This window comes from Podarcis pityusensis, assembly GCF_964106645.2.
Source record: "Podarcis pityusensis genome assembly, chromosome: 14".
NCBI lineage: Eukaryota > Metazoa > Chordata > Lepidosauria > Squamata > Lacertidae > Podarcis > Podarcis pityusensis.
The window spans coordinates 7663005-7688149 of NC_138039.1; positions in this window are offsets into that span (position 1 = coordinate 7663005).

Sequence of the window (25145 nt, forward strand, 5' to 3'; positions counted from 1 at the left end):
AGCACTCACAGACTGACTTCTTAATTAATTTAATTTAATTCTGGGACCTTTCCTTCTAACAGCATCAAATTGACTGGTTGGTAGTTACCTGGGTCTTACTCCCCCTGCCTTTAGAGAGAGGAACAACATTTTCCTACCTCCTGTAAGCTTTTTTTATATTCCAGCACTGCTTATTTATGCCGTCACATATTTAGATGCTTCAAGTATGGGCCTCCAGTGTGCTTACATATATGCAATTGGTTCACAGTCACACTGCCTTATGGGTATTGTAGTCCTAAAACTGCATAAAAGTTGGTTTTCATGAATAAAGGGTGGTCAGTCCTTTGTCATTTTGTGAAGGGAAGTGTGGTAACTCTCATGAAGAAGGCAAACCTAGAATCATCTGCCCAACATGACAGAATTTGGAGTGGCATCGAGACATTTGATTTCATATTTCCTGTGGCTGTGCCTTCATAATCCAAATAAATCACGGGGTTGAGATTTGGTGCAACTGAAGCCTCTGTCTTCACCATTACAACAGGAAGTTGTTACGACAGCAGAAAGAGAGAGAGAAAGAGAGAAAGAGAGAAAGAGAGAAAGAGAGAGAGAGAGAGAGATCTCTCAAGCCAATTATTAGACTGAGTTCTACGGTGAGCCTGTGACCTGGACTCAGGAATTAAGTATTTATCACAGGGGTCAGCAAAGTTTTTCAGCAGGGGGCCGGTCCACTGTCCCTCAGACCTTGTGGGTGGGGGCTGGACTATATTTTTTTTGGGGGGAGAACGAATTCCTATGCCCCATAAATAACCCAGAGATGCATTTTAAATAAAAAGACACATTCTACTCATGTAAAAACACGCTGATTCCTAGACCGTCGGCGGGCCGGATTTAGAAGGCAATTGGGCCGGATCCAGCCCCTGGGCCTTAGTTTGCCTACCCATGATTTATCATCACAAAAGAATGGCCAGGCTGTCCAGGTAAACCCATTAACAGGTTTCCTGCCACAGGATTCTGCTGCAGACTGCTCCTTCTGTGATGTATGTATGATGTATTGGGGAGTGGTCTTGAGCTACAGGGTGACAATTTCAACAGTCTATATAAGGGGTTGCGCACCATTGTTCTGGTTTCCTCCTCCCTCCTGCATGGTGTCTGTGTGAACACCCTGTTGCAACAGTTTAATAAAGATCAGGCTTACTAGCTGCTTTGCTTCTCAATAGTCTCTGGTTGGCCTCTGTTATTTTCTCCTACCGATAGAGAACCTACATAAGGACTCTGTATGGGCTCTTGGGTACCCCATAAGGGAAAAGGGAGCAGTTTTTTTCCCTTATAACACTTCCCTGCACTAAGAAAAGCCCATATATTGTGAGCCCTTTGTTATTTCTAATGCAACCCAAAGGGATAGCTTTGCAGTTTCATTCATTTTAACTTCCTGCACCAGCAAAAATGGAGATGAATTTCTCTCTACCCACCCCTCGTGCCCTCCCCCAGGGATCCTGTCACTTCCGACGAAATGCAGAACAGGAGCACTTGAACAGAAAGGAATGTGTGTTACATTATGTGCACTAAATGGTTATTAAGAGCAATGACTTCACATTCCATCAGGGCTTGGGAGTAAATCACGCAGCAATAAACCACATCGCTAATAAATTCAGTGCCACCAAGGCTATAACAACGTACCAATAAACACACGCATGCCAGAATTGCATTAATGCTCACGTTGACATTGATTGGAGGTCTATTTGTAGTAGTTACATGTGAAATATGATGCTGGCAGCTGGACCATCAACCTATGATAGTTATCCAGACATCCAATATTCCACCCACCTCCATTCGAATTCCAATCCTTATTATCAGTGAGGGCAAAGTCCACTTCCTTTACCTGGGTAGTTTGAGGTGAAGCCACACAGGCAAGGCAAAGGAAAGTATCTCATCTGACAGTGTCCAACACAACAACAGAGGCTCCTACTTGTGTGTAAGCTGTGGGCTGTATGAACAAGCCAGGAACCAATTAATCAAACCTTTATTGGTAAATTTATCTGGAAAGTCAGGTATTTTTTATCTCAGATATCTCCTTGACGATAAGATAAGTGATATAACCCTGGCTGTGGTCAAAATTCCTCTCAGAGGTAATAATAATTAGAAATCAACATGCTTTAGATATAAAGCAATGACTGCCTAGCAATGTTTCCCCTGTATATCTGATATATTTTGCTTTCAAAATGGTTTCGTTGGGTCTTTGGACTGTAATAAAGAATGTGCTTGTAAGAATGAGCTGTTTATACAGGTTACTAATGGTACAGGCTCAGGGTCCTAAAGTCATGATTCCAAAGCACACGAGCAACACAAGCTGAAGGGAAGCAATGAAGATGTCCCAACGTGCGATACGCCCCTCCAGCCCAACTTTTAAATACAAGGCATGGCGACCTCACTCGCAAGACTCCCTCATTTCATGGGGATGTCGCATGTGCAGATATCCTTCTTTGGGGTACCTGCTCCCATCTACAAAGACAGCACCTGGTTCTCGACAGCAAACCTGCCTCCTGCTCCTCTGATTCTGACTTTGCCCAGTTACTCCGACAGGCTGGATGAAGTCCTTCCACACTGACGATGCTCTGTATTCTGCAGGAAGGGCAGTGATGAGAATTGGGTTCCCCATCAGAGTGAGAAGGGGAAAGCTTCTGTCCTCTATCCTTGGGTGCCAGCCTTCAAGTCCCCTGTCTCTGTTCCATCTCCTTCTTTCTCATCCATCCAGGGCTGCCAAACCGTGCCAGATCCCCATGGAGCCCATGGAGCCCCTGATACATAACACAGGGATGGCGGCTGGGCAGGTATATATTTTAGGAGGAAATGTGTCTGTAGAGTACAGACCGGTGCTAAAATGGACCAAATGGAACTTAAGGCAGGGCAAATGTGCAGGGGGAGAAACTAGACGGGCCCATCTCCTTCTTGGGTCACAGATAACATTGGCTCTTGGGAAGGGAGGAAGAAAGATGGAAAAGGGGAGAGAGCAATTGGTGGAGACTTGAGGATTGGCAAGAAGAAGGCAATGGAAGAACTGCCAAAGCAAGTCATCAATTAGGCAGTAGGGAAGGCAGGAACCCTTTCAAGGGGGTTGTGCCTCACCTCTTATGATAGAGATAAATGTGAGGGTCTGGCTGCAGGTGATGGCTGTTTCCTTTCAAAAGGCAGACTCTGTTTTCATTTATTTGCATCTGTTTGATGAGGTCACACCCAAACTGCTGGATTAAGAGTATTCACGTGTTGTTGTTGTTTTAAAAAAGCACGCTGTTCAGAATTGCATTGGCCACATCTGCACTATACCTTTAAAACACTCTTCCTCCCCTTTGAACAGTCAGATCAAAGAATCCTGGGAGCAACAGTTTATTGAGGGCGCTGGGAGTTGCTAGGGAGACCCTATTTCCCCTCCCAGTGTCACAGTTCTGGGAATTGTCACTGTGAGGGGTGTCCTCATAGCTCTCAGCACTCTTAACAAGCTGCGGTTCTTTTGCAGGGAAAGCCATGGTTGTTCAAAGCAGCATGGTACTGCTTTAAATGCATGGTGCCAGTGTGGCCTTGCTGCATTTTGCAAAACAGTACGATAGCTTTTAAGTTTTGGGGAGGGATGTTTGTTTCTAGGAGACACTGGATAGTGGCTTCAGACATGAGCCACACATCCTGCTGGAAGGGGCTCAGACTAACTCATCTGCTGAGAGGGTGTTTGCAGGGAGGGTTGAAGGGTCATCGCTTTGGAATGGGCTAGCAGAGGTTACCTAGAGACAGATGACGTCTTTATTTATTTTAGGGCATTGATATTGCTGTGGGAGTAGCATCGCCTGCCTGTGTGCTTCCTCCTGGACTCACAATAATAGCTATTCAGTCCTGAACACATAAGAACCATAAGCTCTCATTGCTCCCCTTCACCTATGAGCTGGCAAAGAAAAGCTTAAGTTTGCCAAGTAAACTTATTCATAAAGGTTCTCCTAAGCCTCTGAACCGAGTCCCGACTTCTGCTTTTCTTTATTTAAATACATTTTTCAATTATAATCAATTCACAGGACATAAAATTTAAAGCCAACAAAGAAGAATAGCAAAATTCGAGACAAAATTAAATCCCAGAAAGCTGACAAAAGAAAATTCGCCTACAAAATTCCATTCCTACTCCTGCTCCTACTATTAGAGGGATGCGGGTGGCGCTGTGGTCTAAACCACTTGGCCTCTTGGGCTTGCCGATCAGAAGGTTGGCGGTTCAAATCCCTGCAACGGAGTGAGCTCCCATTGCTCGGTCCCAGCTCCTGCCAACCTAGCAGTTCGAGAGCACACCAAAAAGTGCAAGTAGATAAATAGGTACCGCTCCGGCAGGAAGGTAAACGGCATTTCCATGCACTGCTCTGGTTTCAGTGTTCCGTTGCGCCAGAAGCGGCTTAGTCATGCTGGCCACATGACTTGGAAAACTGTCTGCAGACAAACGCCGGCTCCCTCGGCCTGTAAAACGAGATGAACTCCGCAACCCCAGATTCGTCTGTGAGTGGACTTAACTGTCAGGGGTCCTTTACCTTTACTCCGACTATTGGGCAATCAGGAAAGTGTTTACCTGATGTCAATATCTACTGATAATGGTATTCTATTTATATCAACAGGACTTGTTTCTGAGCATGAAAGAACAAAATATACATTTCATTGTATAATTCTGGGGCAGCTAACACGGTGTATCCAGATGTTCTTGGAACTACAAGTCCCACCAGCCTCAGCAAGCATGGCCTCTGGTCAGGGACAATGGGGGTTGTAGTCAACACCTTCTGAAGGGCACTATATTGACTACTCCCGGTCAAGGGTATTTCTAAAGTTTCTTTTTCCCCCATCCTGGAAACTGCACAGCAATTTCTCCTCAAACCCTTTCAGACTTCCCTGGAATTTTTCCAGCGTAGATTAAAGCACACAAGTTTCCCATCAAAGCCAAGAAATAAAACTAAAAAGGGAAGTGGATGCGATGTAAACAAATGACACAACTATCACTTCTCTTTGAAGCACCGTCTACTCTGAAGTTCTCAACGCTTTGAAAGCTGCTATTGTACTTCCAGGAAGTGCTCCGTCAAATATTGTGGGATCCTAATGACCGGTCCAACCATGAGTATAGAAGCCAGTGACAAGGCATTCTGCCACACTACAACGTGCCCAATACAAACTAGAGCAGCGATGAGCAGGAATCATGACTTCCGGGCTTCACAGAGAGACAGACAGTGGCAGATGGATAGAGTTAACTGATAACTGACCCTTACTCTCCATGATGACTATACTCTGTGGTTGAAGGCAGTCATGCTTCTGAACACCAGCTGATGGAAACCACAGGAGGGAAGAGTGTTGTTGTGCTCCGGTCCTGATTTTGGGTTTCCCACAAGCAGAGCGGTCTTTCCTATTGGGCTTACTGGTGTGTTGCACCAGGGCGCTGGCCTCTCGGGGCGCCCCAGTGAGTAGGGGAGCTGCGCGGCTTTGTGCCCCGTCTGCCTCTTGACATATCAAGCTGTTTTGGGACTACAACTCCCATCATCCCTGGCTAACAGGACCACTGGTCAGGGATGATGGGAGTTGTAGTCCCAAAACATCTGGAGGGCCGAGTTTGGGGATGCCTGCCCTAAAGCAAAATATACTGATTTCCCTTCCTGTCTCTGAGGTTCAGTGTTTTCTACCAGCAGAATGGAATAAATCTAGAAAAAAAGGAGAGGGGAAATAACAAAGAAAGTCAAGGGAGAAAAAAACTTTCAAACGAATGGCTGTGGAACCAAAACTACAAACCTTCCTCTAAAAATAAATCAGGGTTCTAGTCCTCATGGTTCTGGATGAAGGGCAGATTTAAATAGGAACATAGAATCATAGAATTGTAGAGTTGGAAGGGACCCTGAGGGTCATCTAGTCCAACCCCCTGCAATGCAGGAATCTAGTTCCCCAACGTGGGTCTCGAACCCACGGACTTGAGATTAAGAGTCTCGTCTCAGCTACTGAAGCATGGGGATTTGTCATAGTGAATCAGACCACAGGGGAGACACTTAAAGGACTTCTGGGGAACAGCCTGGATAGCTCAGTTGGTTAGAGCATGGCCTGGATAATGCCAAGGTTGCATGTTCAATCCCTGTATGGGACAGCAGGATATTTCTGCATTGCTGGGGTTGGACTAGATGATCCTCAGGGTCCCTTTCAACTCTATATTCTGTGATTCACACAGAGCATAGTTCAGCTATGAGATGTCCACCCAGCTGGGTGGCTTTGAAAGAGAATTAGACACATTTATGGAGGAGAAGGGCTATCAACCGCTACTAGCCGCGAATGGGTTATGTTCTGCCTACACTGTGGGAGGTAGAAAGCTGTCTACAGCTCAGATTAGAAATTGGTTTTTTTAATAAAATAAAATAAAATCTTTTCGCACCTCCTGTTCGCTCCCCGTTGTTCCCTCGATCTACATTCCACAGCTGTGACACCTTTTTAATATTCCAGGAATAGAGAGATTACTCAAATGAGACAATTTGCAGAGAACTGGCGATACTGTTAAAATATGTAATGGCAGCTTTAATGTTTTAAATATGTATGTATTCCTTTTTTTTTAAAAAAAAAAAAGAAAAATCTTTTGCAGCTATCTGCATTTCATTCATACCTCCAATGGCATCTGTTGGCATTGCATTCAATCTGACATTAAAAGTGTTACTATTAATTTAGTCACACACCCCATCTGATGACAAATGTGTTAGAATTTCCAGCATGTAAAGAAAAGTGGAAAAAAAAATACTCTAATTGTTGACATCATTCCCCACCCCCCTCATTTATTTTTTACTGGCTAAGCTCTTGGGCGTTTTAATAGCTGCATATGTGGGGCACAGAAGGAGCCATGAAACTCAATGGGTGACCTTGGCCTGATCACTGTCTTTCAGCCGAACCTACCTCACAGGGTCGTTGTCAGGATAAAACAGGGAGGAGAGAACCATGTTCAACATCTTGAGCTTCTTGGAGGAAAAGATGGTATATTATCCTCCACCAGGGCCAGGACCTTCTCAGTGATGGGTCCCACCTGGTGGAATGCTCTGTCCCATGAGACCAGGGCCCTGCAGGATTTAACTTCCTTCCTCAGGGCCTGTAAGACAGAGCTATTCCACCCGGCTTTCAATTTGAACTTAGTCTGATCTTTTATTCCCCTTCCTTCCCCCCTCCCCTTTTTATGAAGATTACCCACTCTGGGATCCCACAGCTAATGTTCCCCTGGTCTCCTCGCTGGCCCAAATAGGACTAATTTAGCCAGCTAGCCCTGGTGATCATCTAATGTTTATTGGATGGATTTCCCCCCTAAATTGATTTTATGCTGTTTTTCATTGCATCAATTAAGTGTTTTAAATTTGTTGTTAGCCGCCCTGAGCCCGGTTTTCTGAACCAGGAAGGGCGGGGTATAAAAATTTATTATTATTATTAACATTTATTATCTAAAGATAACAAAATAAAGAAAGCTAATGACAGGCAAAAGTTCAGCTGGTGCAACCCCCTTGGGAGTGTAGTGATGTCAGAAATTTTCATTATCTGAATGTTTGGTTATCAGGCAGCTGTTAAAGGTGGAGACCTTCAGCCAAGAAAAATATCACAACCCCCCCAAAATATAGCAAAACCCTAAGAATAGCTGAAGTTTACTCTAACCCCTATGTGCTAACTTTCTGTGTGCAGGGTTTTTTGAATCATGGTCAGGTGTTAAAACATGGGTAGGCAAACTAAGGCCCGGGGGCTGGATCTGGCCAAATCACCTTCTAAATCCGGCCCGCGAACGGTCTAGGAATCAGTGTATTTTTACATGAGTAGAATGTGTCCTTTTATTTAAAATGCATCTCTGGGTTATTTGTGGGGAACATAGTCTCTCCCCTCCCCCACAAGGTCTGAGGAACAGTGGACCAGCCCCTGCTGAAAAGAAAAAAGTTTGCTGACCCCTTTGTTAAAACATGCATTTCCCTCCTTGCATCACCTGCAGTGATGCCACCCACAAAGAATTTCCCTTGCTATATGGTCCATGAAAATATCTCAGTATTTTAGAACTTATTTCTCCCAGTGTAAAGGTTTTTGGATGCAGCTTTCACTAAGGTAATGCAGTTTTGCATGCTATTTCCACCACGAGATGTGCTTTCATGCACACTGATGTGCACGTTTCTTGGTACACTTTATATGGTTGGAGAACCACACTGCAAAATTCAGAGAAACGAAGGTTTTGAAGGCTGGTAGACTTTCTGTTCCTATATCATTTTGGGAAACAGGAATGAGATGGATCCCCATTAAGACCCATACTGAATTTTTGCCCCCAGTCCCTGGTCCGCCATAGATAAGGACCTGCATCTTCCATGGGGAAGCAGATTCCATAGGTTCCAGCAAACCTAATTCTGGAAATATTATTTATAGCCCTTGAAAACTGTTCTCAAACAATCTGGGACCTAGTTCTCTCCAATGCCTTGTGCAACAGATGCCCACGCCAGCCTGGTGTGAGAACAGAAGCATTCAGCATTATACTTGCATCCATTCTCCTTTTTTAAAAATAAAAATATAATGAAGCTTCTCCAACCCTGAAGAGGCAGCAATGGAGAAAGTGTAGCCTGTTGGTTTGTTGTTGTTGTTGTTGTTTAGTCATTTAGTTGTGTCCGACTCTTCGTGACCCCATGGACCAGAGCACGCCAGGCATTCCTGTCTTCCACTGCCTCCCGCACTTTGGTCAAACTCATACGGGTAGCTTCGAGAACACTGTCCAACCATCTCGTCCTCTGTCATCCCCTTCTTCTTGTGCCCTCCATCTTTCCCAACATCAGGGTCTTTTCCAGGGAGTCTTCTCTTCTCATGAGGTGGCCAAAGTATTGGAGCCTCAGCTTCAGGTTCTGTCCTTCCAGTGAGCACTCAGGGCTGATTTCCTTAAGAATGGATCGGTTTGATCTTCTTGCAGTCCATGGGACTCTCAAGAGTCTCCTCCAGCCTTAATTCAAAAGCATCAATTCTTCGGCGATCAACCTTCTTTATGGTCCAGCTCTCACTTCCATACATGACTACTGGGAAAACCACAGCTTTATCTATACGGACCTTTGTTGGCAAGGTGATGTCTCTGCTTTTTAAGATGCTGTCTAGGTTTGTCATTGCTTTTCTCCCAAGAAGCAGGCTTCTTTTAATTTCGTGGCTGCTGTCACCATCTGCAGTGATCATGGAGCCCAAGAAAGTAAAATCTCTCACTGCCTCCATTTCTTCCCCTTCTATAGTAAGGGCAAAGAGCTTGCCCCTAACAGGAAACTGGGGCAGGGACAGAAGGAAGGAGAGAAAACTGGAAAATCTGGGGGCTACTGAGTGGGAAAAGCGGGAGGCGAGCATATTCAGGAGAAAGGATCCGCAGTATGTAATTTTGACGTTAAGGAAAATGAGACTCAAATGGCTGGTTGAGAAGGAGCTCTTTCAGAGAAGACAGAATGGCAGCACCAGCTGTAAGGGGAGGACATAATGGACAAAATTGACTTCAACTCTAGCCCGTAATTGCGATATTGACTACTTCAGAGAGATGGAGGGAAGGGCATGTCAGCACTGCTTGTAACAGAAGCCAGGAGGGAGGAATAAGGCAATTTGCACATGCCAATATCGGAATCCCACATGTGCTGTGGAAGGCTGCCTCCACACAAGGCAGGGTGATTTAAAAGAGCAGATCCCTTTGTCAATCATCTTGCTTTATCTCTCTGCCACCCAAAGATATTTTTGAAGGGACGAAGTCCAACGGCCAGTTCAGGACTGCATAGACATTGCTGGGTCAAGTAAAATCTTTGGGGCTTGTGTATACGACAGTGGTTCTCAAAAGGTCTGCATGCCATACTGGCGTGGCAAGTGTGGCAAAAAGATTCAAGGACAATCAAAGAATCATTTAAATATTTCAGTGCAGTATAGTTTTTCTTCTTCAAAAAAATACAGAATATGGATAGATATAGTTTTCTTTTCTTTTCTTTTCTGTTTCCCAATTTGTTTCTTATCAATAAAAAAATTCAGTGTGGGGCAAGCAACTAGGAAGATAGGAAGCTTATTTGTGTGAAAGTTGGTCAGTCCATTTTATTGTATAAAGACAGAGGCCATTACAATGGACGACAGAGAATACTCATGCATCTAAAATCATACAACGTAACCTGTAGCAATTTACAACAGAAAATAAATTTACAAAGTTAAAAATGAAGGTTGGAAGTTGCCTTATGTTGACTCAAACTCATTGGACCATATAACTCAGGATGTCTAAATCAGCCTTTCTCAACCTAGATATTGTTGGACTACAACTCCCATCATTCCTAGCCAGCGTGGCCAGTGATCAGGGTTGATGGGAGTTGTTGTTCAAGAGCATCTGGGGACCCAAGGTTGAGAAAGGCTGGTCTACACTGACTGGCAGGGTTTTAGGCAGGAAGTCCCTCCCAGCTCCACCCAGAGATGCCATGGGGGTGGGGTTGAACCTGGGACCTTCTGCATACAAGGCTGATGTTCCAACCCCTGAGCTTATGCATGTGCTGTTAATTCTCAAGGGCTGCGGCATGAGATGGATGCTTGCATGTGGGAATGAGCCACTGTAGACTGAGCAGCAGACAATGCTTTCCCATATAGTCAGGTGCTGAACTGAGTGGAGGAGTCTTCTCAAAGCCTTGTAAGGGAGGCACTGGGTTTTGAGAAGGAGGCACAAGTCTCTGACAGGGTCCTAGAGTCCTCTCCCTCCTTCCCAAAGCCTAGTTAGCACTTTCCCAACTTGTGGAAATGAGGTAGGGAAGCACTAAGACCCTGCCAGAGCATTGTACCAGCTTTGGGAAGGTTGCTCAAGGGCTGGGGGAGGTATCAAAGTTTGGTCTTGCACTGGGCACCATATTACCCAAGGCTGACACTGTTGCATGCTTTGATTTGTCAACTCCAGTGGAAACTGAGAGCCTGGCTCCATGTTAGGTACATCACAGCAAAATTAGCCGGGCCATGACTGTTGAAAAAAACTGATGCTCTCTATGGAGACACACACACACAGAGGCCAATGCGATAGAGTAACTGTAGTCAAACAACATCTTGAGGGCAGCTAATGGGCTAATGGGCTGTCCTCAAGATGTTGTTGGACTCTAGGTCCCATCATCCCAGGCCATTTGCCATGCTGCCTGGGGCTGATGGGAGTTGGAGTCCAAAATGTCTGGAGGGCACCAGATCAGGGAAGGCTGTTCTAGGTCAACTCCAGTCCATGACTGCCTGCAGATCTGTACAATGCAGCCGACTCATATGACCCTGAACTGAGATGACGTTTTCCGCTGAGTTGATCAGCTGAGAAAGAGAAAACAGGTTGGGAATGAAAACATCTCGCTGTAAAACTGCAGAAGGGGAGCAAAGAGAATTTGTGGCTCTCTGAGGACACACACACACACAGAGAGAGAGAGATTAAAGGGACATAGAGCCTGCAACATTGATTCTCTCATCCCCATCTCAGGCAATACATGTACAAGAACATCAGTGATATATGTTTTCTGGGAGAGCTTTCCCTTTTTTTCAACAGGGCCCATCAGATACATAATGACAGAAAAGACTTGTGATGTATGGTGGACAACCCTGCTGCACTCATCTCATTTCTGCAATGGCAGGGTTGCATTAGTAAAGCATTGAAGAAATTGGGTTCAGGGGCACTGGGAAGAAAGGGTGGATGAAGGCAGGAGGTGTTGCTGCAGGAGAGAAAGGAAGCCTTTGATTTAAAACGGAGCAACAGTTTTTAGTGGAGTGTTCTACAGGGATGACTGACAGATTCTGTTCCTTATTTTTCCCTTTCTTAAGGTCAGATCTCCACATTTCCACATCACTTTGCACTTTATTTATTTACTTATTTTTTTTTAAAGCACTCATGTAAATTCATCAGCACTTGACTGTAGATTTTACTAGTATGCACACACTTGTAATTTTGCCCAATGTGCTCACTTTGCAGAGCACTTCTCCCCAATGCAATGCATTTTTCTAGGCTAGTGCATTTTCACCAATGCAGGTATTCCTATACACACACTGTGCATTTTTGTACACACACGACTTGAATGGAGAGGTGCAGATTCTTTTATTTTTATTCTGTATTAAAGATTTCTTGGTTTATAAAAGTATATGCAATGCCTCTTTTTTCAAGTTACATTTTCTACAGGTCAGTTTCATTTGTTGAGACATTAGTGTTACATTAGGAAGAAAGGGGGGGAGAGGTGGAGGGGGCCATAGTGGGTGGGGGTGGGGTCGGGCGGCGATGTTTCTGTTTTACTTCTGAAGGATGGCTATGTTTCAGCTTTCACGTAGTTTCAGAAAGTGTGACGTAATTAATGCCCACCGAATCAAATTTCTCTCCTGTCTTTTTGGGTGAGTGGTTCATAAAAGGGCAACCAGAATGATCAAGAGCAGAGGTCAGCAACCTTTTATAGCTGTGGGCCGGTCCACTGTCCCTCAGACCATGTGGTGGGCCGGACTATATTTGAGGGGGGCAGAATGAACGAATTCCTATGCCCCACAAATAACCCAGAGATGCATTTTAAATAAAAGGACACATTCTACTCATGTAAAAACACGCTGATTCCCGGACTGTCCGTGGGCCAGCTTGAGAAGGCGATTGGGCCGCATCCAGCCCCTGGGCCTTAGGTTGCCTACCCCTGATCAAGAGGATGGTGAGGACTTGAAAGAGATTCCAAGAGATCATTTCCAACAGGAAGTCAAGACACCCAAGGCACGGGCTTTGTCTCCATTGCAAAGGTTTAGAAACTGTACTCGTCTCATTCATGTATGGATCTATGCCACCTCCCATTCAACAAGAGTCTGGTTTTAACATCTGAAAGGGAGTGGCCCTTGACCCATTGCAACAAATCAATTAATTCCCAAGCCTCTTACCTCTCTCTCCCTGTTTCAGAGGAACAAAGAATAGGTTTACAGAGCAACACTCAGTCCTAATTAAATGGCGCTGGTAAAGATTATGCACTGGTGCTGGCCCACAGCCACGGCGCTGAAGATTTATTAAATCCGACAGGCTAATATGCCCTGGATATTCTTGCTCCTTGGTAAGTAGTCCTTGGAAAAATGGTTTAAATATGCTCTCAATTTAATTAGAATTCCTAAGACGCAGTTGCTGTCACTGTCATGAGGGGAGGTTGGGGGTGGGAGTGGGGAGGAACAGACTAGTCTCTCCTGTGAACCTTGTACAAAAATCTGCCGCGACTGAGGGGCTGATCTCAGACACTGCAGGGGTGTTGAGAAGACCTGTTAGGGAAACATTCTTTAAGAAACAGATAACAGTTCCTGGAAGCTTTAAAGAGGGTTCCAGAATTTTTCTTTAGTGTGTAGGAATGGCTGCAATTACTGGCTGCAATTTCTGCACAAGGAAAATACACACACACACGCTGTCAGCACACACGCTGACAACAAGGTTGGAAGCAAGACAAGGTGTGCTGCTGATACCGTGAGTTTTGCTGTGTCAGGATTGTTAATTACTAGACTGAGATTATACCATGTTGGAAAGATATAGAAGGAATGTAAATAGCTTGTACATAATAGTAACAGACGCGGGTGGTGCTGTGGGTTAAACCACAGAGCCTAGGACTTGTTGATCAGAAGGTCGGCAGTTCAAATCCCTGCGACGGGGTGAGATCCCATTGCTCAGTCCCAGCTCCTGCCAACCTAGCAGTTCAAAAGCACGTCAAAGTGCAAGTAGATAAATAGGTACCGCTCTGGCGGGAAGGTAAACGGCGTTTCCGTGCACTGCTCTGGTTCGCCAGAAGCGGCTTAGTCATGCTGGCCACATGACCCGGAAGCTGTACGCTGGCTTCCTCGGCCAATAAAGCGAGATGAGTGCCGCAACCCCAGAGTCGGTCACGACTGGACCTAATGGTCACGGGTCCCTTTACCTTTTAATAGTAACAGAAATGCTTGTGCAACCAGTCAATAAACACACAAAACGTAACCAGCTGTACTTTTGAATAAATAAGGTATACTATTCATTGTATCAATTTGTAGATTTCAACAGAAGCCTCATAAAGTTCAATGAAAAAAGCAAATTGATACAATGAAGGAATCTTTCACACAATGTGAGACTTGAACCCACGACCCTGAGATGAAGAGTCTCATGCCCTACCGTCGCAGCCGTCCCTCCGCTCCAAGCGAGCTCCACTAGCCCAATGAAAGATAATGATAATAAATGGATGTACTGCTTACATGCCAAAATGGCTTTGATTAGAAATTCCTGGGACTTGATTAATAGGTGAACACAGCACTAATCAAATATATGCAGATACATATATTAGATAACCAATGGATTCGAATGACAAGAGAGGAGATTCTGACTAAACATCAGGAAGAACTTTCTGACAGTAAGAGCTGTTTGACAGTGGAACGGACTCCCTCATAATGTGGCAGACTCTCCTTCCCTGGAGGTTTTTAAGCAGAGGCCATGGATGCTTTCGCTAAGATTCCTGCAATGGAGGGGGTTGGACTAGATGACCCTCGGGGTCCCTTCAAACTCTATAATTCTATGAGTCCATGAACCACCACCAAAACACATACCTTGAGCAGGGCCGGATTGAGGTTTGATGAGGCCCTAAGCTCCTGAAGGTAATGGGGCCCTTTCTATGTCCAGCTGTCCTTAGTCAACAACAAATTGTCGCTGTTTATTGTGTTGAATATATGCTATATGGTAATTTATGGACCTAATAGGTATCTAAAGCCATTTCCCCATGTTGCCATGCAACCAGTCCGTGCAGAATGTAGGCACCCTATATATAGAAAGGAGCAAACCAGTGATATTTTAGGGAGCAGGCTAGCTGGCAGGGCCCATGACTTACATCATAGGAGCCTACACAACACAAAACACTGCTGCTGTATGTAGATTTTATTTCTTTTTTATCTCATATTTTGGAAATGTACATCCAGTTTTTCCCCCTTTATTTTTTTGGGCAGCCCCCAAGAGAGTGGGGCCCTAAGCTACAGCTTGTTTAGCTTATAAGTCTGGCACTGGCCTTGAGCTCAACCTTGCCCCTAAACCACAAACAGGAGGCATCTTTGTCTTGTGGCAGTGGTGGGTGGGGCCAGTGACAAAAGTGGGTGGAGCAACGAATGCAAATTTTACCTCTTTTTTAAAAAAAATGATGTTTATTGAGAATTTTAAAATTACAAAGAAAACAAAGAGAAAAAGAAGGAAAAAACAAGAAAGAAACAAATAGCAATTAAACAATACAAATCGATAAAAGTCAAAATCAAAAAGCAAAAACAAAACACATAGCACATCAAAATCAGAAAGCAAAAATAAACCACAAAGATTTAAAAACAGATCCAATATTCCCAAATCCTTAACTGTCATTACCTTATTTCATCGACCTCCTCACACCTCCCTTTTTTGTATTCTAGTTGTTGATTGTCACAGCAAATCCTTTCCATTTTTCATAATATTCTGTCATTAAATTACCTTAATCTATTTTAACCTTATCTTACCATAAAAACCCTAAAACTTAAAACTTAAATCTTATTTATACCAATTTCTCATAACCATAACATATTCTTACATAGTTCTTTTTAACATTTCTGCTAAAGCCAAATAATTTCATTCCAACATTTTTCTAATACTCATTAATTTTAGAAAACATTCCTAAGTAGAATTTTTAAAACTTTCTTCCAATCTTCATCCAACGTCTCTTCCTCCTGGTCTTGGGTTTTGTCAGTCCTTTCTATCCCATCCATCTAGTTCATTAACCTGGTAACCTTATGTTCGAGGCCCTTAAGTCTCTTCCATGTCCCTTCCGCAGATCTTCTTCATATTTATACCTGTACTTTACTTTGTCTTCTGCTCCTTTCACTCGTGGAGACTCCAGCTTGACAATATTTTTGTCCCTTCTCGACAGATCAGCCCCTTTTCCATAGTCCACACTGAACTCCATGTGGTATTTAAAAGCATGTTTCAAGGCCCCTCCAAAGTTGAGGACCCCCACAACTCCAAACTCCTCCCGGCCCAACACCAGACTTGAAAAGTCAAAACATCCCTGCATAGGGGGGTCTATCCAGCCCCCCATCTCCAAGCCAAACAAGACTCTATCTCTCCAAATCTGGCTTTTTCCAGGTTCATTCGTCAGATCCAACAACTCATGTTCCTGCTGGGCCACAGTTCCCTCCATCTCTGCCTCCCGGGGTCCAGCCACAACCTCCTCCCTCATCCGATCTGTCAGAGCACACTCCTGAATTGATTCCTGAGTGGGTTCTATATAGATACCCACTACCTGTCCAAAATTTCTGATCGCAACAGTCATCAAATCCGTCTTCTCATGTAACTGTTCCAATAAAGCACTTGTCTTGCAGAAAGCACGCACCAGAGCCTCCAAGTACATTGTTGTGCAAGGTCAAAGTCTGATCCCACGATCTTAATCTATTGCAGCTGCAAAGCTCCCCAGTTCAGATTTAATAACAGTTTCACAAGCTCCCTCTAGGGGAAGAACTTCTATTTGTATCCATCTCTCTCTCTTTTTTTTAAAAGCAGATCTAACAACAAAGTTTCCTTTTTCAGATATTTTGTCAATATTTTGTTCCTTTTAACTGCGAAGGAGAACAATGGAATCACTATGTTTCTCTTCTTTTAACTGTCTGTCAAAAATGTTTGTCTATAGTCAATGAACTCCGAAAACGTCTGTCCTGACACCCCGCTCCCAGGTTCAAGACGGTGGAAAATTGCTTTTCTTTACACACTCTTCTGCAGGTTTAAACAGTCCAGAAAAAATCCCCCCTCTTCTCCTGCTTCCAAAGGGGGTTCAGTAATTTTAGATGATGAAAGTTGATCCTTTACAAACGGTTTTCTAAACTCTAGCTTGCCATGTCTTTGCTTTAATCTTTCTACAAAAAGCGGAAGGCTGACTTCCTGTTTAGACCTTCCCGCTTCAGTGCCAAATTAAAAGGAATTTCTTAGTCCAATTTTCCGTTCTACTCACGGGTCGTTGTTTAGAGTCCAATTGTCCAAATTTAACCTACTCATGGGTAGTTGTTTTTGTAGCCAGATTGTCACAGGAAAAAGGTAGCGCTCTCCGGTAACGGCTGTGCGGCTTCACTCCACGGAAGAAGCAGTTAACTCTCAGCACCGCGCCGCTTGCCCTGCTTCACTCCGGAGCCCGTAATTGGGTTCCTTTACAAATTGGGGGGGGGCGCGAAAGGTGCCCGCCGAGTCCCACGGTCACAGGCTTCACCCGCCTGTGATTTTTTAAAGGGTCCCCGCTTCGCCGTAGTGGAACAGACCCGATTTCCGTAGAGCCAGTTCCTCCGGATCAGAGGGAGTCCGCCATTACTGATGGGGCCACCCCGGAAGTCCAATTTTACCTCTGTACAGTAGGCTAGCTTCTACACAAACTCGCACACCTGGTTCTATCCTACATCCAGGGAAGCCAGAGGCATGATCAGGGTTCAAGCACATGATCTATCTAGCTAAGCAAAGCCATTCAAGGAGGTAGTGAGGGGTGTAGCCAGTGAAATATGTGTGACCTGGAGCCAGATAGAAGTGTTTGGAGGGCCACATTCAGCCCCTGGATTTGAGGGTATACAACCCTTGCTTTCAGCAAAGTTATCCCATATCACTCCCTATCTGACTTCTCAGGGTTTGCCGCTCCAGAGCAAAAACTAAACTGCAACTTAGTTTGGGCAGAATTGATTTATTTCCCCCTAGGCTGCTTAATTAAAATGAAAGCCACTACCTTTGACCCCAAGCTGCAGTGGAAAAAGGAATTATTCCCCTCCAGGGCAGCTGGACGCAAGCAGCATTAAGCAGCATGTTATCTGCGACAAGTCCTCATGACAACGGCATTCAGAAGAAGCAGGAAACCTGGACAAAAGGATTTGAATTGTGAATTGGCAGATAAGGCTTGTAATTACAACCACGGGCTGCTGTTCCTCCATCTCAAACCACGACAGAAGCTGTAACATGAGAGTGCCCTGGGTCCCCTCCCCTCCAACAATTCACCAAGCAGCTTCCAACATATATAAAAACATAACGAAACATCTAGGGTTGCCATATTTTGAAGAGCAAAAAAAGAGGACACATTTGCCAACTTCTACTTTTAACTATGGATCGCTATGACAACTCTACCCATGAAAAAGAGGACGTGTCATGGAAAAAGAAAACATACAGAACCCTAAAACTTTCCTATACAGAGCTGCTTTCAGGTGTCTTCTAAAGGTTGTATAGTTACTTATCTCCTTGGTTCGGGAGTCACATAACTCCATACCCTCCAACGTTTCTCTGAAATAGGGATGTCCTATGGACAAGCGGGACATTCTGGGATCAAATCAGAAACCTGGACGGCTTCTGTAAATCTGGGACTGTCCTTGGAAAATAGAGACACTTGGAGTGTCTGGGGTCCTATGTGTCTCTGTGTGCGCAGTCCAGGTCAGGAGGAGTGGTCTACAGGAGACCCTGAATATGAGGATTCTGGGAAAGGTCCTGGCAGTGTATGTATATTCCTTGACCCATCTCTTCTCCTGCCAGCTCAAGGCACAGGCTTCCCCCGTGGAGCTCTCAGAGGCTCGTTGTGGCTCATCTACTTTTCCTATCGCCCCACTAACTCCACCTTTGGAATGGTCAAAAACCATGCCCAGTCACACTTCTCAAGGAGAAGGGATCACACTGCCCATCTCAACCACCTCTGAGGAGGCAGCACGGCAGCCCAGGTTGCAGAGACACCAATTCAGGCATGAACAGGTGGCACTGGTTCAGCCTTCTCAGAGATGCATGAGGTTGCTTGCCTTGTCTAAGGATCCGAATCAGGACTTCTTCTTTTTTAAGCTGGAAGAAGAAGAAGAAGAGTTTGGATTTGATATCCCGCTTTATCACTACCCGAAGGAGTCTCAAAGTGGCTAACATTCTCCTTTCCCTTCCTCCCCCACAACAAACATTCTGGGAGGTGAGTGGGGCTGAGAGACTTCAGAGAAGTGTGGCTGGCCCAAGGTCACCCAGCAGCTGCAGGTGGAGGAGCGGGGAAGCGAAGCCGGTTCACCAGATTATGAGACTACTGCTCTTAACCACTACACCACACTGGCTCTCACTGGAGCTCAGCTTTGGCACCTCTCAGATGGGCACTATTGCCATCCCAAGAGAACAAGGAAGAAGCTGACGGTGATCTCCGGTCAGGGGTGCCAACTTGAATAAAATATAGGGGGGGGGCAAGTAATCCCTACCCTGCATAATCGATCACATGATGTGATGTACACACACCATTTGAATGTCTATCAACTGGGGGGGGCTGTCCCCCTTAAATATTTTATTGGGGGTGTTTGAAGGGACCTCAGCACCTAGGAGTTGGCGCCTATGGCTCCGGCACCTATTTTTCTAGAAAAATAGCACTGATCAGAACCATTTGCGGCACTAAGTTGTCCCTGCCCCTTTCCCTTATAACGGGGCTGTAGGAGGGCTGTTGTTGTTGCTGGATCAATGAATTTGCTTGTGTAGCCAGGGGCAGCACCAACTGTGCCTTTGAACAGCCTTTTGCCTGCGTTTCACGCTGATTGGAGCATTAAAGAATCTGGCAGAAACCGGGAGTCAGGACAGAGAGTAAGGAAAAGAACTTGATCTTTATTCGGTCTCAGAATGGTGCAAGCACAGCAGCTAGCTCTGGAAGATCTCAGAAGCAAAGCAAGTGATGTGAAACTGAATGGAAGCAGTGAAGATGTCCCAACAGTTCCCTTGTTTCCCCAACCAAGATACTAGAGACAAGGTGGGACAAGCTCACGCATGAGACTCCCTGATCGGTGAAGAGGACAGCTACGAGTCCGAGCACATTTGGGGAGCTATAGCTTCTCTTTCCCTGTTTGAAGTGAAACAAACTGACCTAGCTCAATCCTTTAGTGCTTGGAAGATTCCCAATCGTTCAATAAAAGGATCAGATTTTCATTCTCAGGCATCCTATCCAAAACTCTCTTCGGGAAGCAGGGAGTCATGATTCTTGGTCAGCTGGGAGGTCCCATTCCCAGAACCAGCCAGCTAGGTCTCCCCCATGGTGGCTGCAGAAAAACAATGAGAATTTGACCAGGACTTTGCAGCAGAGCCCTGTCCATCGCACCATCCCACCCTATCACATCATCCCACCCTGTCCATCACATCATCCCTTTCTTAGAAGCCATTGGTAACATGTGATAATGCAATGATAGAACTGTAAGAACACAAAGAAGAGCTCTGCTGGATCAAACTAATGGAGCATCTGGTCTGGTATCCTGTTCTCACAGTGGCCCACCAGATGCCTGTGGAAAACCAAGAAGCAGGATCTGAGCATGAGCAGCTCTCCCCTCATGTGGTCTCCAGCAATTGGTCCCAGAAGCATACTGCCTCCAATGATGGAAGCAAAACATACTGTATTTTTCTGTGTCTAACACACCCCTGTGTACAAGACGCCCCTTATTTTTGGGGACACAAAATTAAGAAAATGGGGGGAGATTGTCCAGAGTTGTTGAGCTTTTATGGGGGGGGGGGATTGCAAAAAATCACTCACCCGCCAGACCAACGATGGCAATAGTGTGTGTTGCCAAACCCACCAATCGTCTGCCCACTCGCCGCCAGCAGCCACCAATCACCCACCCAATTGTCGCAGCAACAGCCAATCAACAGCAGCCCTTGCCACAGCCACCAATCACCCATCCAAGCATCGCAGAAAAAAATATCCTGCTCGTGGCAGCAACCAATCCCACGTCCCACCTCTGCACTATCCATGTATAAAACAACCCCCCCATTTCTGACATTATTTCATAAGAAATAAACCTCGTCTTATACACAGAAAAGTACGGTAACCATTGTGGCTAGCAGTCACTTATAGCCTTTACCTCCATGAATTTCTCTAACCCTCTAGCAGAGCCTCATTTAAAGGATTGTTGCATACAATCCAAAACCATCCTGGATATTCAGAGGGTGGGTTTAGACTCCTGAGGTGTTGAATCCTACAACTGAATTCCAACCAGGGATGACCAACCAGGTGCTGTCCAAAATTTGTGCGACTTGAACTCCCATCAGCCCCAGCTAACATGGCCAATGGTCAGGAACGTTGGGATTTGTAGTCTGCAACACCTGCATGGTTTGCTACTCCCACAACAAAGAAAATCTAGGACTATCCTTTTTCATAATGTACTAGTGGCTTTAAAATAACTATGGTGTGGGGGGGGGATGAGGACTTCAAAGCTTTCCATTAGAAAAACTGAAAACAAATGCATGGATTCATTCCAGAGTAGACAGAGAAAATGTTAGGGATTCCCCCTTGACCGAGTTGTGCATTCCATTCAGTCCTGAAGTTATTATGTGGGTGTTGTGGACTTCAGACTACATGGCCAAGGTTGCATGCTTTCAATTGTTAAATAAATAGAAAAGTTTCTAGTCTTCATGCACACCCAGAAATGTTCAGCAGACGTGATGGGGAATCCCAGTGCAGGAGCAGAAAGAGGCTGCCATTAGAAAGTAATAGCCCTCCTTTGCTGGGAACTAACGTGGCTCTTAAAAAGTAGAGACATCACCTTGCCAACAAAGGTCCGTATAGTAAAAGCTATGGTTTTCCCAGTAGTGATGTATGGAAGTGAAAGCTGGACTATAAAGAAGGCTGATCGCCGAAGAATTGATGCTTTTGAATTATGGTGATGGAGGAGACTCTTGAGAGTCCCATGGACTGCAAGAAGATCAAACTTCTCCATTCTCATGAGAAGAGAAGACTCCCTGGAAAAGACCCTGGTGTTGGGAAAGATGGAGGGCACAAGAAGAAGGGGACGGCAGAGGACGAGATGGTTGGACAGTGTTCTCCAAGCTACCAGCATGAGTTTGACCAAACTGCGGGAGGCAGTGGAAGACAGGAGTGCCTGGCATGCTCTGGTCCATGGGGTCACGAAGAGTCAGACACGACTAAACGACTAAACAACAACAACAACGTGGCTCTGGATTGGGACCCGAATGAAAACCAGAATCTATGCCCATTTCTGTACCCAAAATGAGCCGTTGTCCCCTGCTGCGTGCGTGCCCCAAGAACCGTCTACGATGCTGGAATATGTAATCTAATACACTTTGGAAAACCGTGCACCCCAGTGTCGTCATGCATTGTGCTTTATTTAATCACATTAAAAGCTACAGAGATAGTATTAGGATGGATTAGAGATGAATACAGCTTTTAAAAAGGAAGGTAAGTGGGAGGGGGGCAGTGGCAGCAGGAGTTGGTGTGGAATAAAATGTGAGCGAGCGAAGCCAGTGAATCAATCTCTTTGAAAACAGCATTAGGATCAAGGGAAAATCAGATTGCAGGTATTAAATGCATCCCTGCCTAAGAACAAATGCCCAATAGAAAACACCCAGGTAATGCTATGTGGTGAAGTAAATGTCTTAGGGCCACTCTATCTCGACGTCTCTATGGACCACTCCATCGTCCAGGAGGCAGCAAGGGGTCAAATCATAAGAGAAGGGAGTCCAAGTTGGATGGGAGTTTCTTAAAGGTGAAATATTGGAGGCACAGAGATAGACAATTTCAGCAAGAAAAGTGGGAGGCACCTAAGGAAACCGGTGTTGACTACATAAGTTGCTTACTGTTGGAGCAGAAAAGTCTATTTATGTACAAAATCACGGCTGCATGATTGCTACTAGCCCAGAGATGGAAAGAGATCAAATTGATAGATGATGCCAAAATGACAAAAATGACTGGAAGAATCAGAAATTAGGAAGACCAAAATTTTAATAAGGAATGGGGAAAATGTATAATCTATCTTAAAAACCATTGTAAATGTAAACAGCTAAAATCATTAGTGGGATTGGAATAACACTTGTAGTTTAATGGTGAATTTTTGGCATAATGGAGATTCAAAAGATTTAGATTATTATAAAAGATGCAGGAGAAAGGACTAACAATAGGACCCACAAAGGGGAGGAGGGAAGTCCAGGAGGTTCTGTGGAATCTTGTTTCTATATTGTATGTTGTTTCTATATTGTATGAATTTGAAAAACCCAAATAAATAAATTTACAAAAAAAAAAGTTGCTTACTGATGCAAGCTGAGATGTAAGAAGGGGTATATAAGAAATGGAAGAAAGGAGAAATCATGAAGGAAGATTATGCATGAGAAGCCAGCAGTTTCAGGGAGAAGGTTGTTGTTGTTGAGTCGTTTAGTCGTGTCTGACTCTTTGTGACCCCATGGACCAGAGCATGCCAGACACTTCTGTCTTCCACTGCCTCCCGCAGTTTGGTCAAACTCATGCTGGTAGCTTTGAGAACAACCATCTTGTCCTCTGTCGTCCCCTTCTCCTTGGGCCCTCCATCTTTCTCAACATCAGGGTCTTTTGCAGGGAGTCTTCTCTTCTCATGAGGGAGAGGTTAGGTGGGCCAAAACTCAGAATGAGAGGTTAAAAATATTTAAAAGATTTCTATGTTTGTAGCAAGAGGAATAACAAGCAAGTAGTAGGTCACTTGTGTGGAGATGAAGACATGTTCTTGGGTGACAGAGAGAAGGTGGGACTGCTCAACACCTTATTTGCCTCTGTCTTTACCCAAACGGAAAACAGTGCCCAACCTGGTGATAACAAAATAAGCAATACAATACAAGGATGGAGTTGCAGCCCAAGATAGGGAAAGAGGTGGTAAGGGAACAGCTAGCTATTTTAAATGACTCCAAATCTCCAGGGCCTGATGAGCAGGACCCAAGGGTACTAAAGGAGCTTGCAGGTGTAATCTCAGAGCCTCTTTGAGAATTCTAGGGAACAGGTGATGTTCCTGCAGACAGGAGGTGGGCAAATGTTTTCCCTATCTTCCAGAAGGGGAAACAAAGATAGAATTACAAGCTTGGTGGATCAGGGGAATGCTGTGAGTATGATGTACTGTATCTTGATTTCAGTAAAGCCTTTTGACAAAGTTCCCCATGATATTCTTGCAGAGAAGCTGGTAAAATATGGCTTGGATAAGGTTGGGTGGATTTGTAGCTTATTGGCTGACGAAACCCAAAGTGTACTCACTAACAGTTCCTTATCATCCTGGGGGAAAACCGACAACTGGGATGCAGCACAGGGTTCTGTCCTGGGCCTGTTGTTGCTCAACATCTTTATAAACTACTTGGATGAAGGTATTGAGGGGATGCTCATCAAATTTGCAGCTGACACAAAACTGGGAGGGGTAACCAATGCTGCTGAAGATAGAATCGGGATTCAAGATGACCTTAACAGATTGAAGAACTGGGCCCAAACTAACAAAATGAATTTCAGCAGGCAAGAGGATGGAGGCAAAACTAGAATTAGTTGTCTTGGTCTGGAATTGAACATAGGAAGTTGCCTTATATGTGAATGAGACCTTTGGTCCATCTACTGCAGTATTATCTACACCAGCCTTTCTCAACCTGTGGGCCCCCATTACCCCTAGCTAGCAAGGCCAGAGCTCAGGGATGATGGGAGTTGTAGTCCAACAACATCTGGGGACCCACAGGTTGAGAACTGCTGGTTTACACTGACTGGCAGCTGTTCTCCAGATTAAGGTCTCCCCTGCCCTACCTGGAGACACTAAGGTTTGAACCTGGGGCCTTCTACATGCTCTACAGCTGAGCCACAGCTCTGGCTCTCATTGACTCTTTGGAGTCATCTACTGTTGAGCTCCATGCCACTTGTCCTATCAGTCCCCATGGGCAGCAGCAGTTACCACTGGTTCAGAAGTCCTTCCACAAGGAACCTTCTGGATGACCTGCACCAGGAAAGGGTGGCGGGTGCGAATATTCCCTTCATGCCTTGAAAGGTTCTGTGCTTTTCTTTCTTTCTTTCTTTCTTTCTTTCTTTCTTTCTTTCTTTCTTTCTTTCTTTCCAAAACAGCAATAGGCATAGTGGTTTGGGGAGAAAAAGGAACTTGCACACAGAATCTGCAGGTGAATGTGGAGGAGAAGGTTTGGCTGGTTTTTGATTTGTTCTTTACCCCTGTTGAAATTTTTTTGATGTGCTCAGAGGAAGGGAGTCTTTCTTTTGCTACAAAGAAGCCCCCGTGGCCTGCCTTTTCATGCTCAGGTATTGGTGGGGGTCAGGGAAAAGTGTGTGCTGAGTGTGTGTGTGTGGGAGGGGGATATGTTTTTGGGGACCTCTTTGGTTTGAAGCTGGGCTGCTTTATCCAGCCTTTCAAGGACCAAAGAGAAAAGGAGACCATGATTCTCTCTCTCTCTACCAAACCCC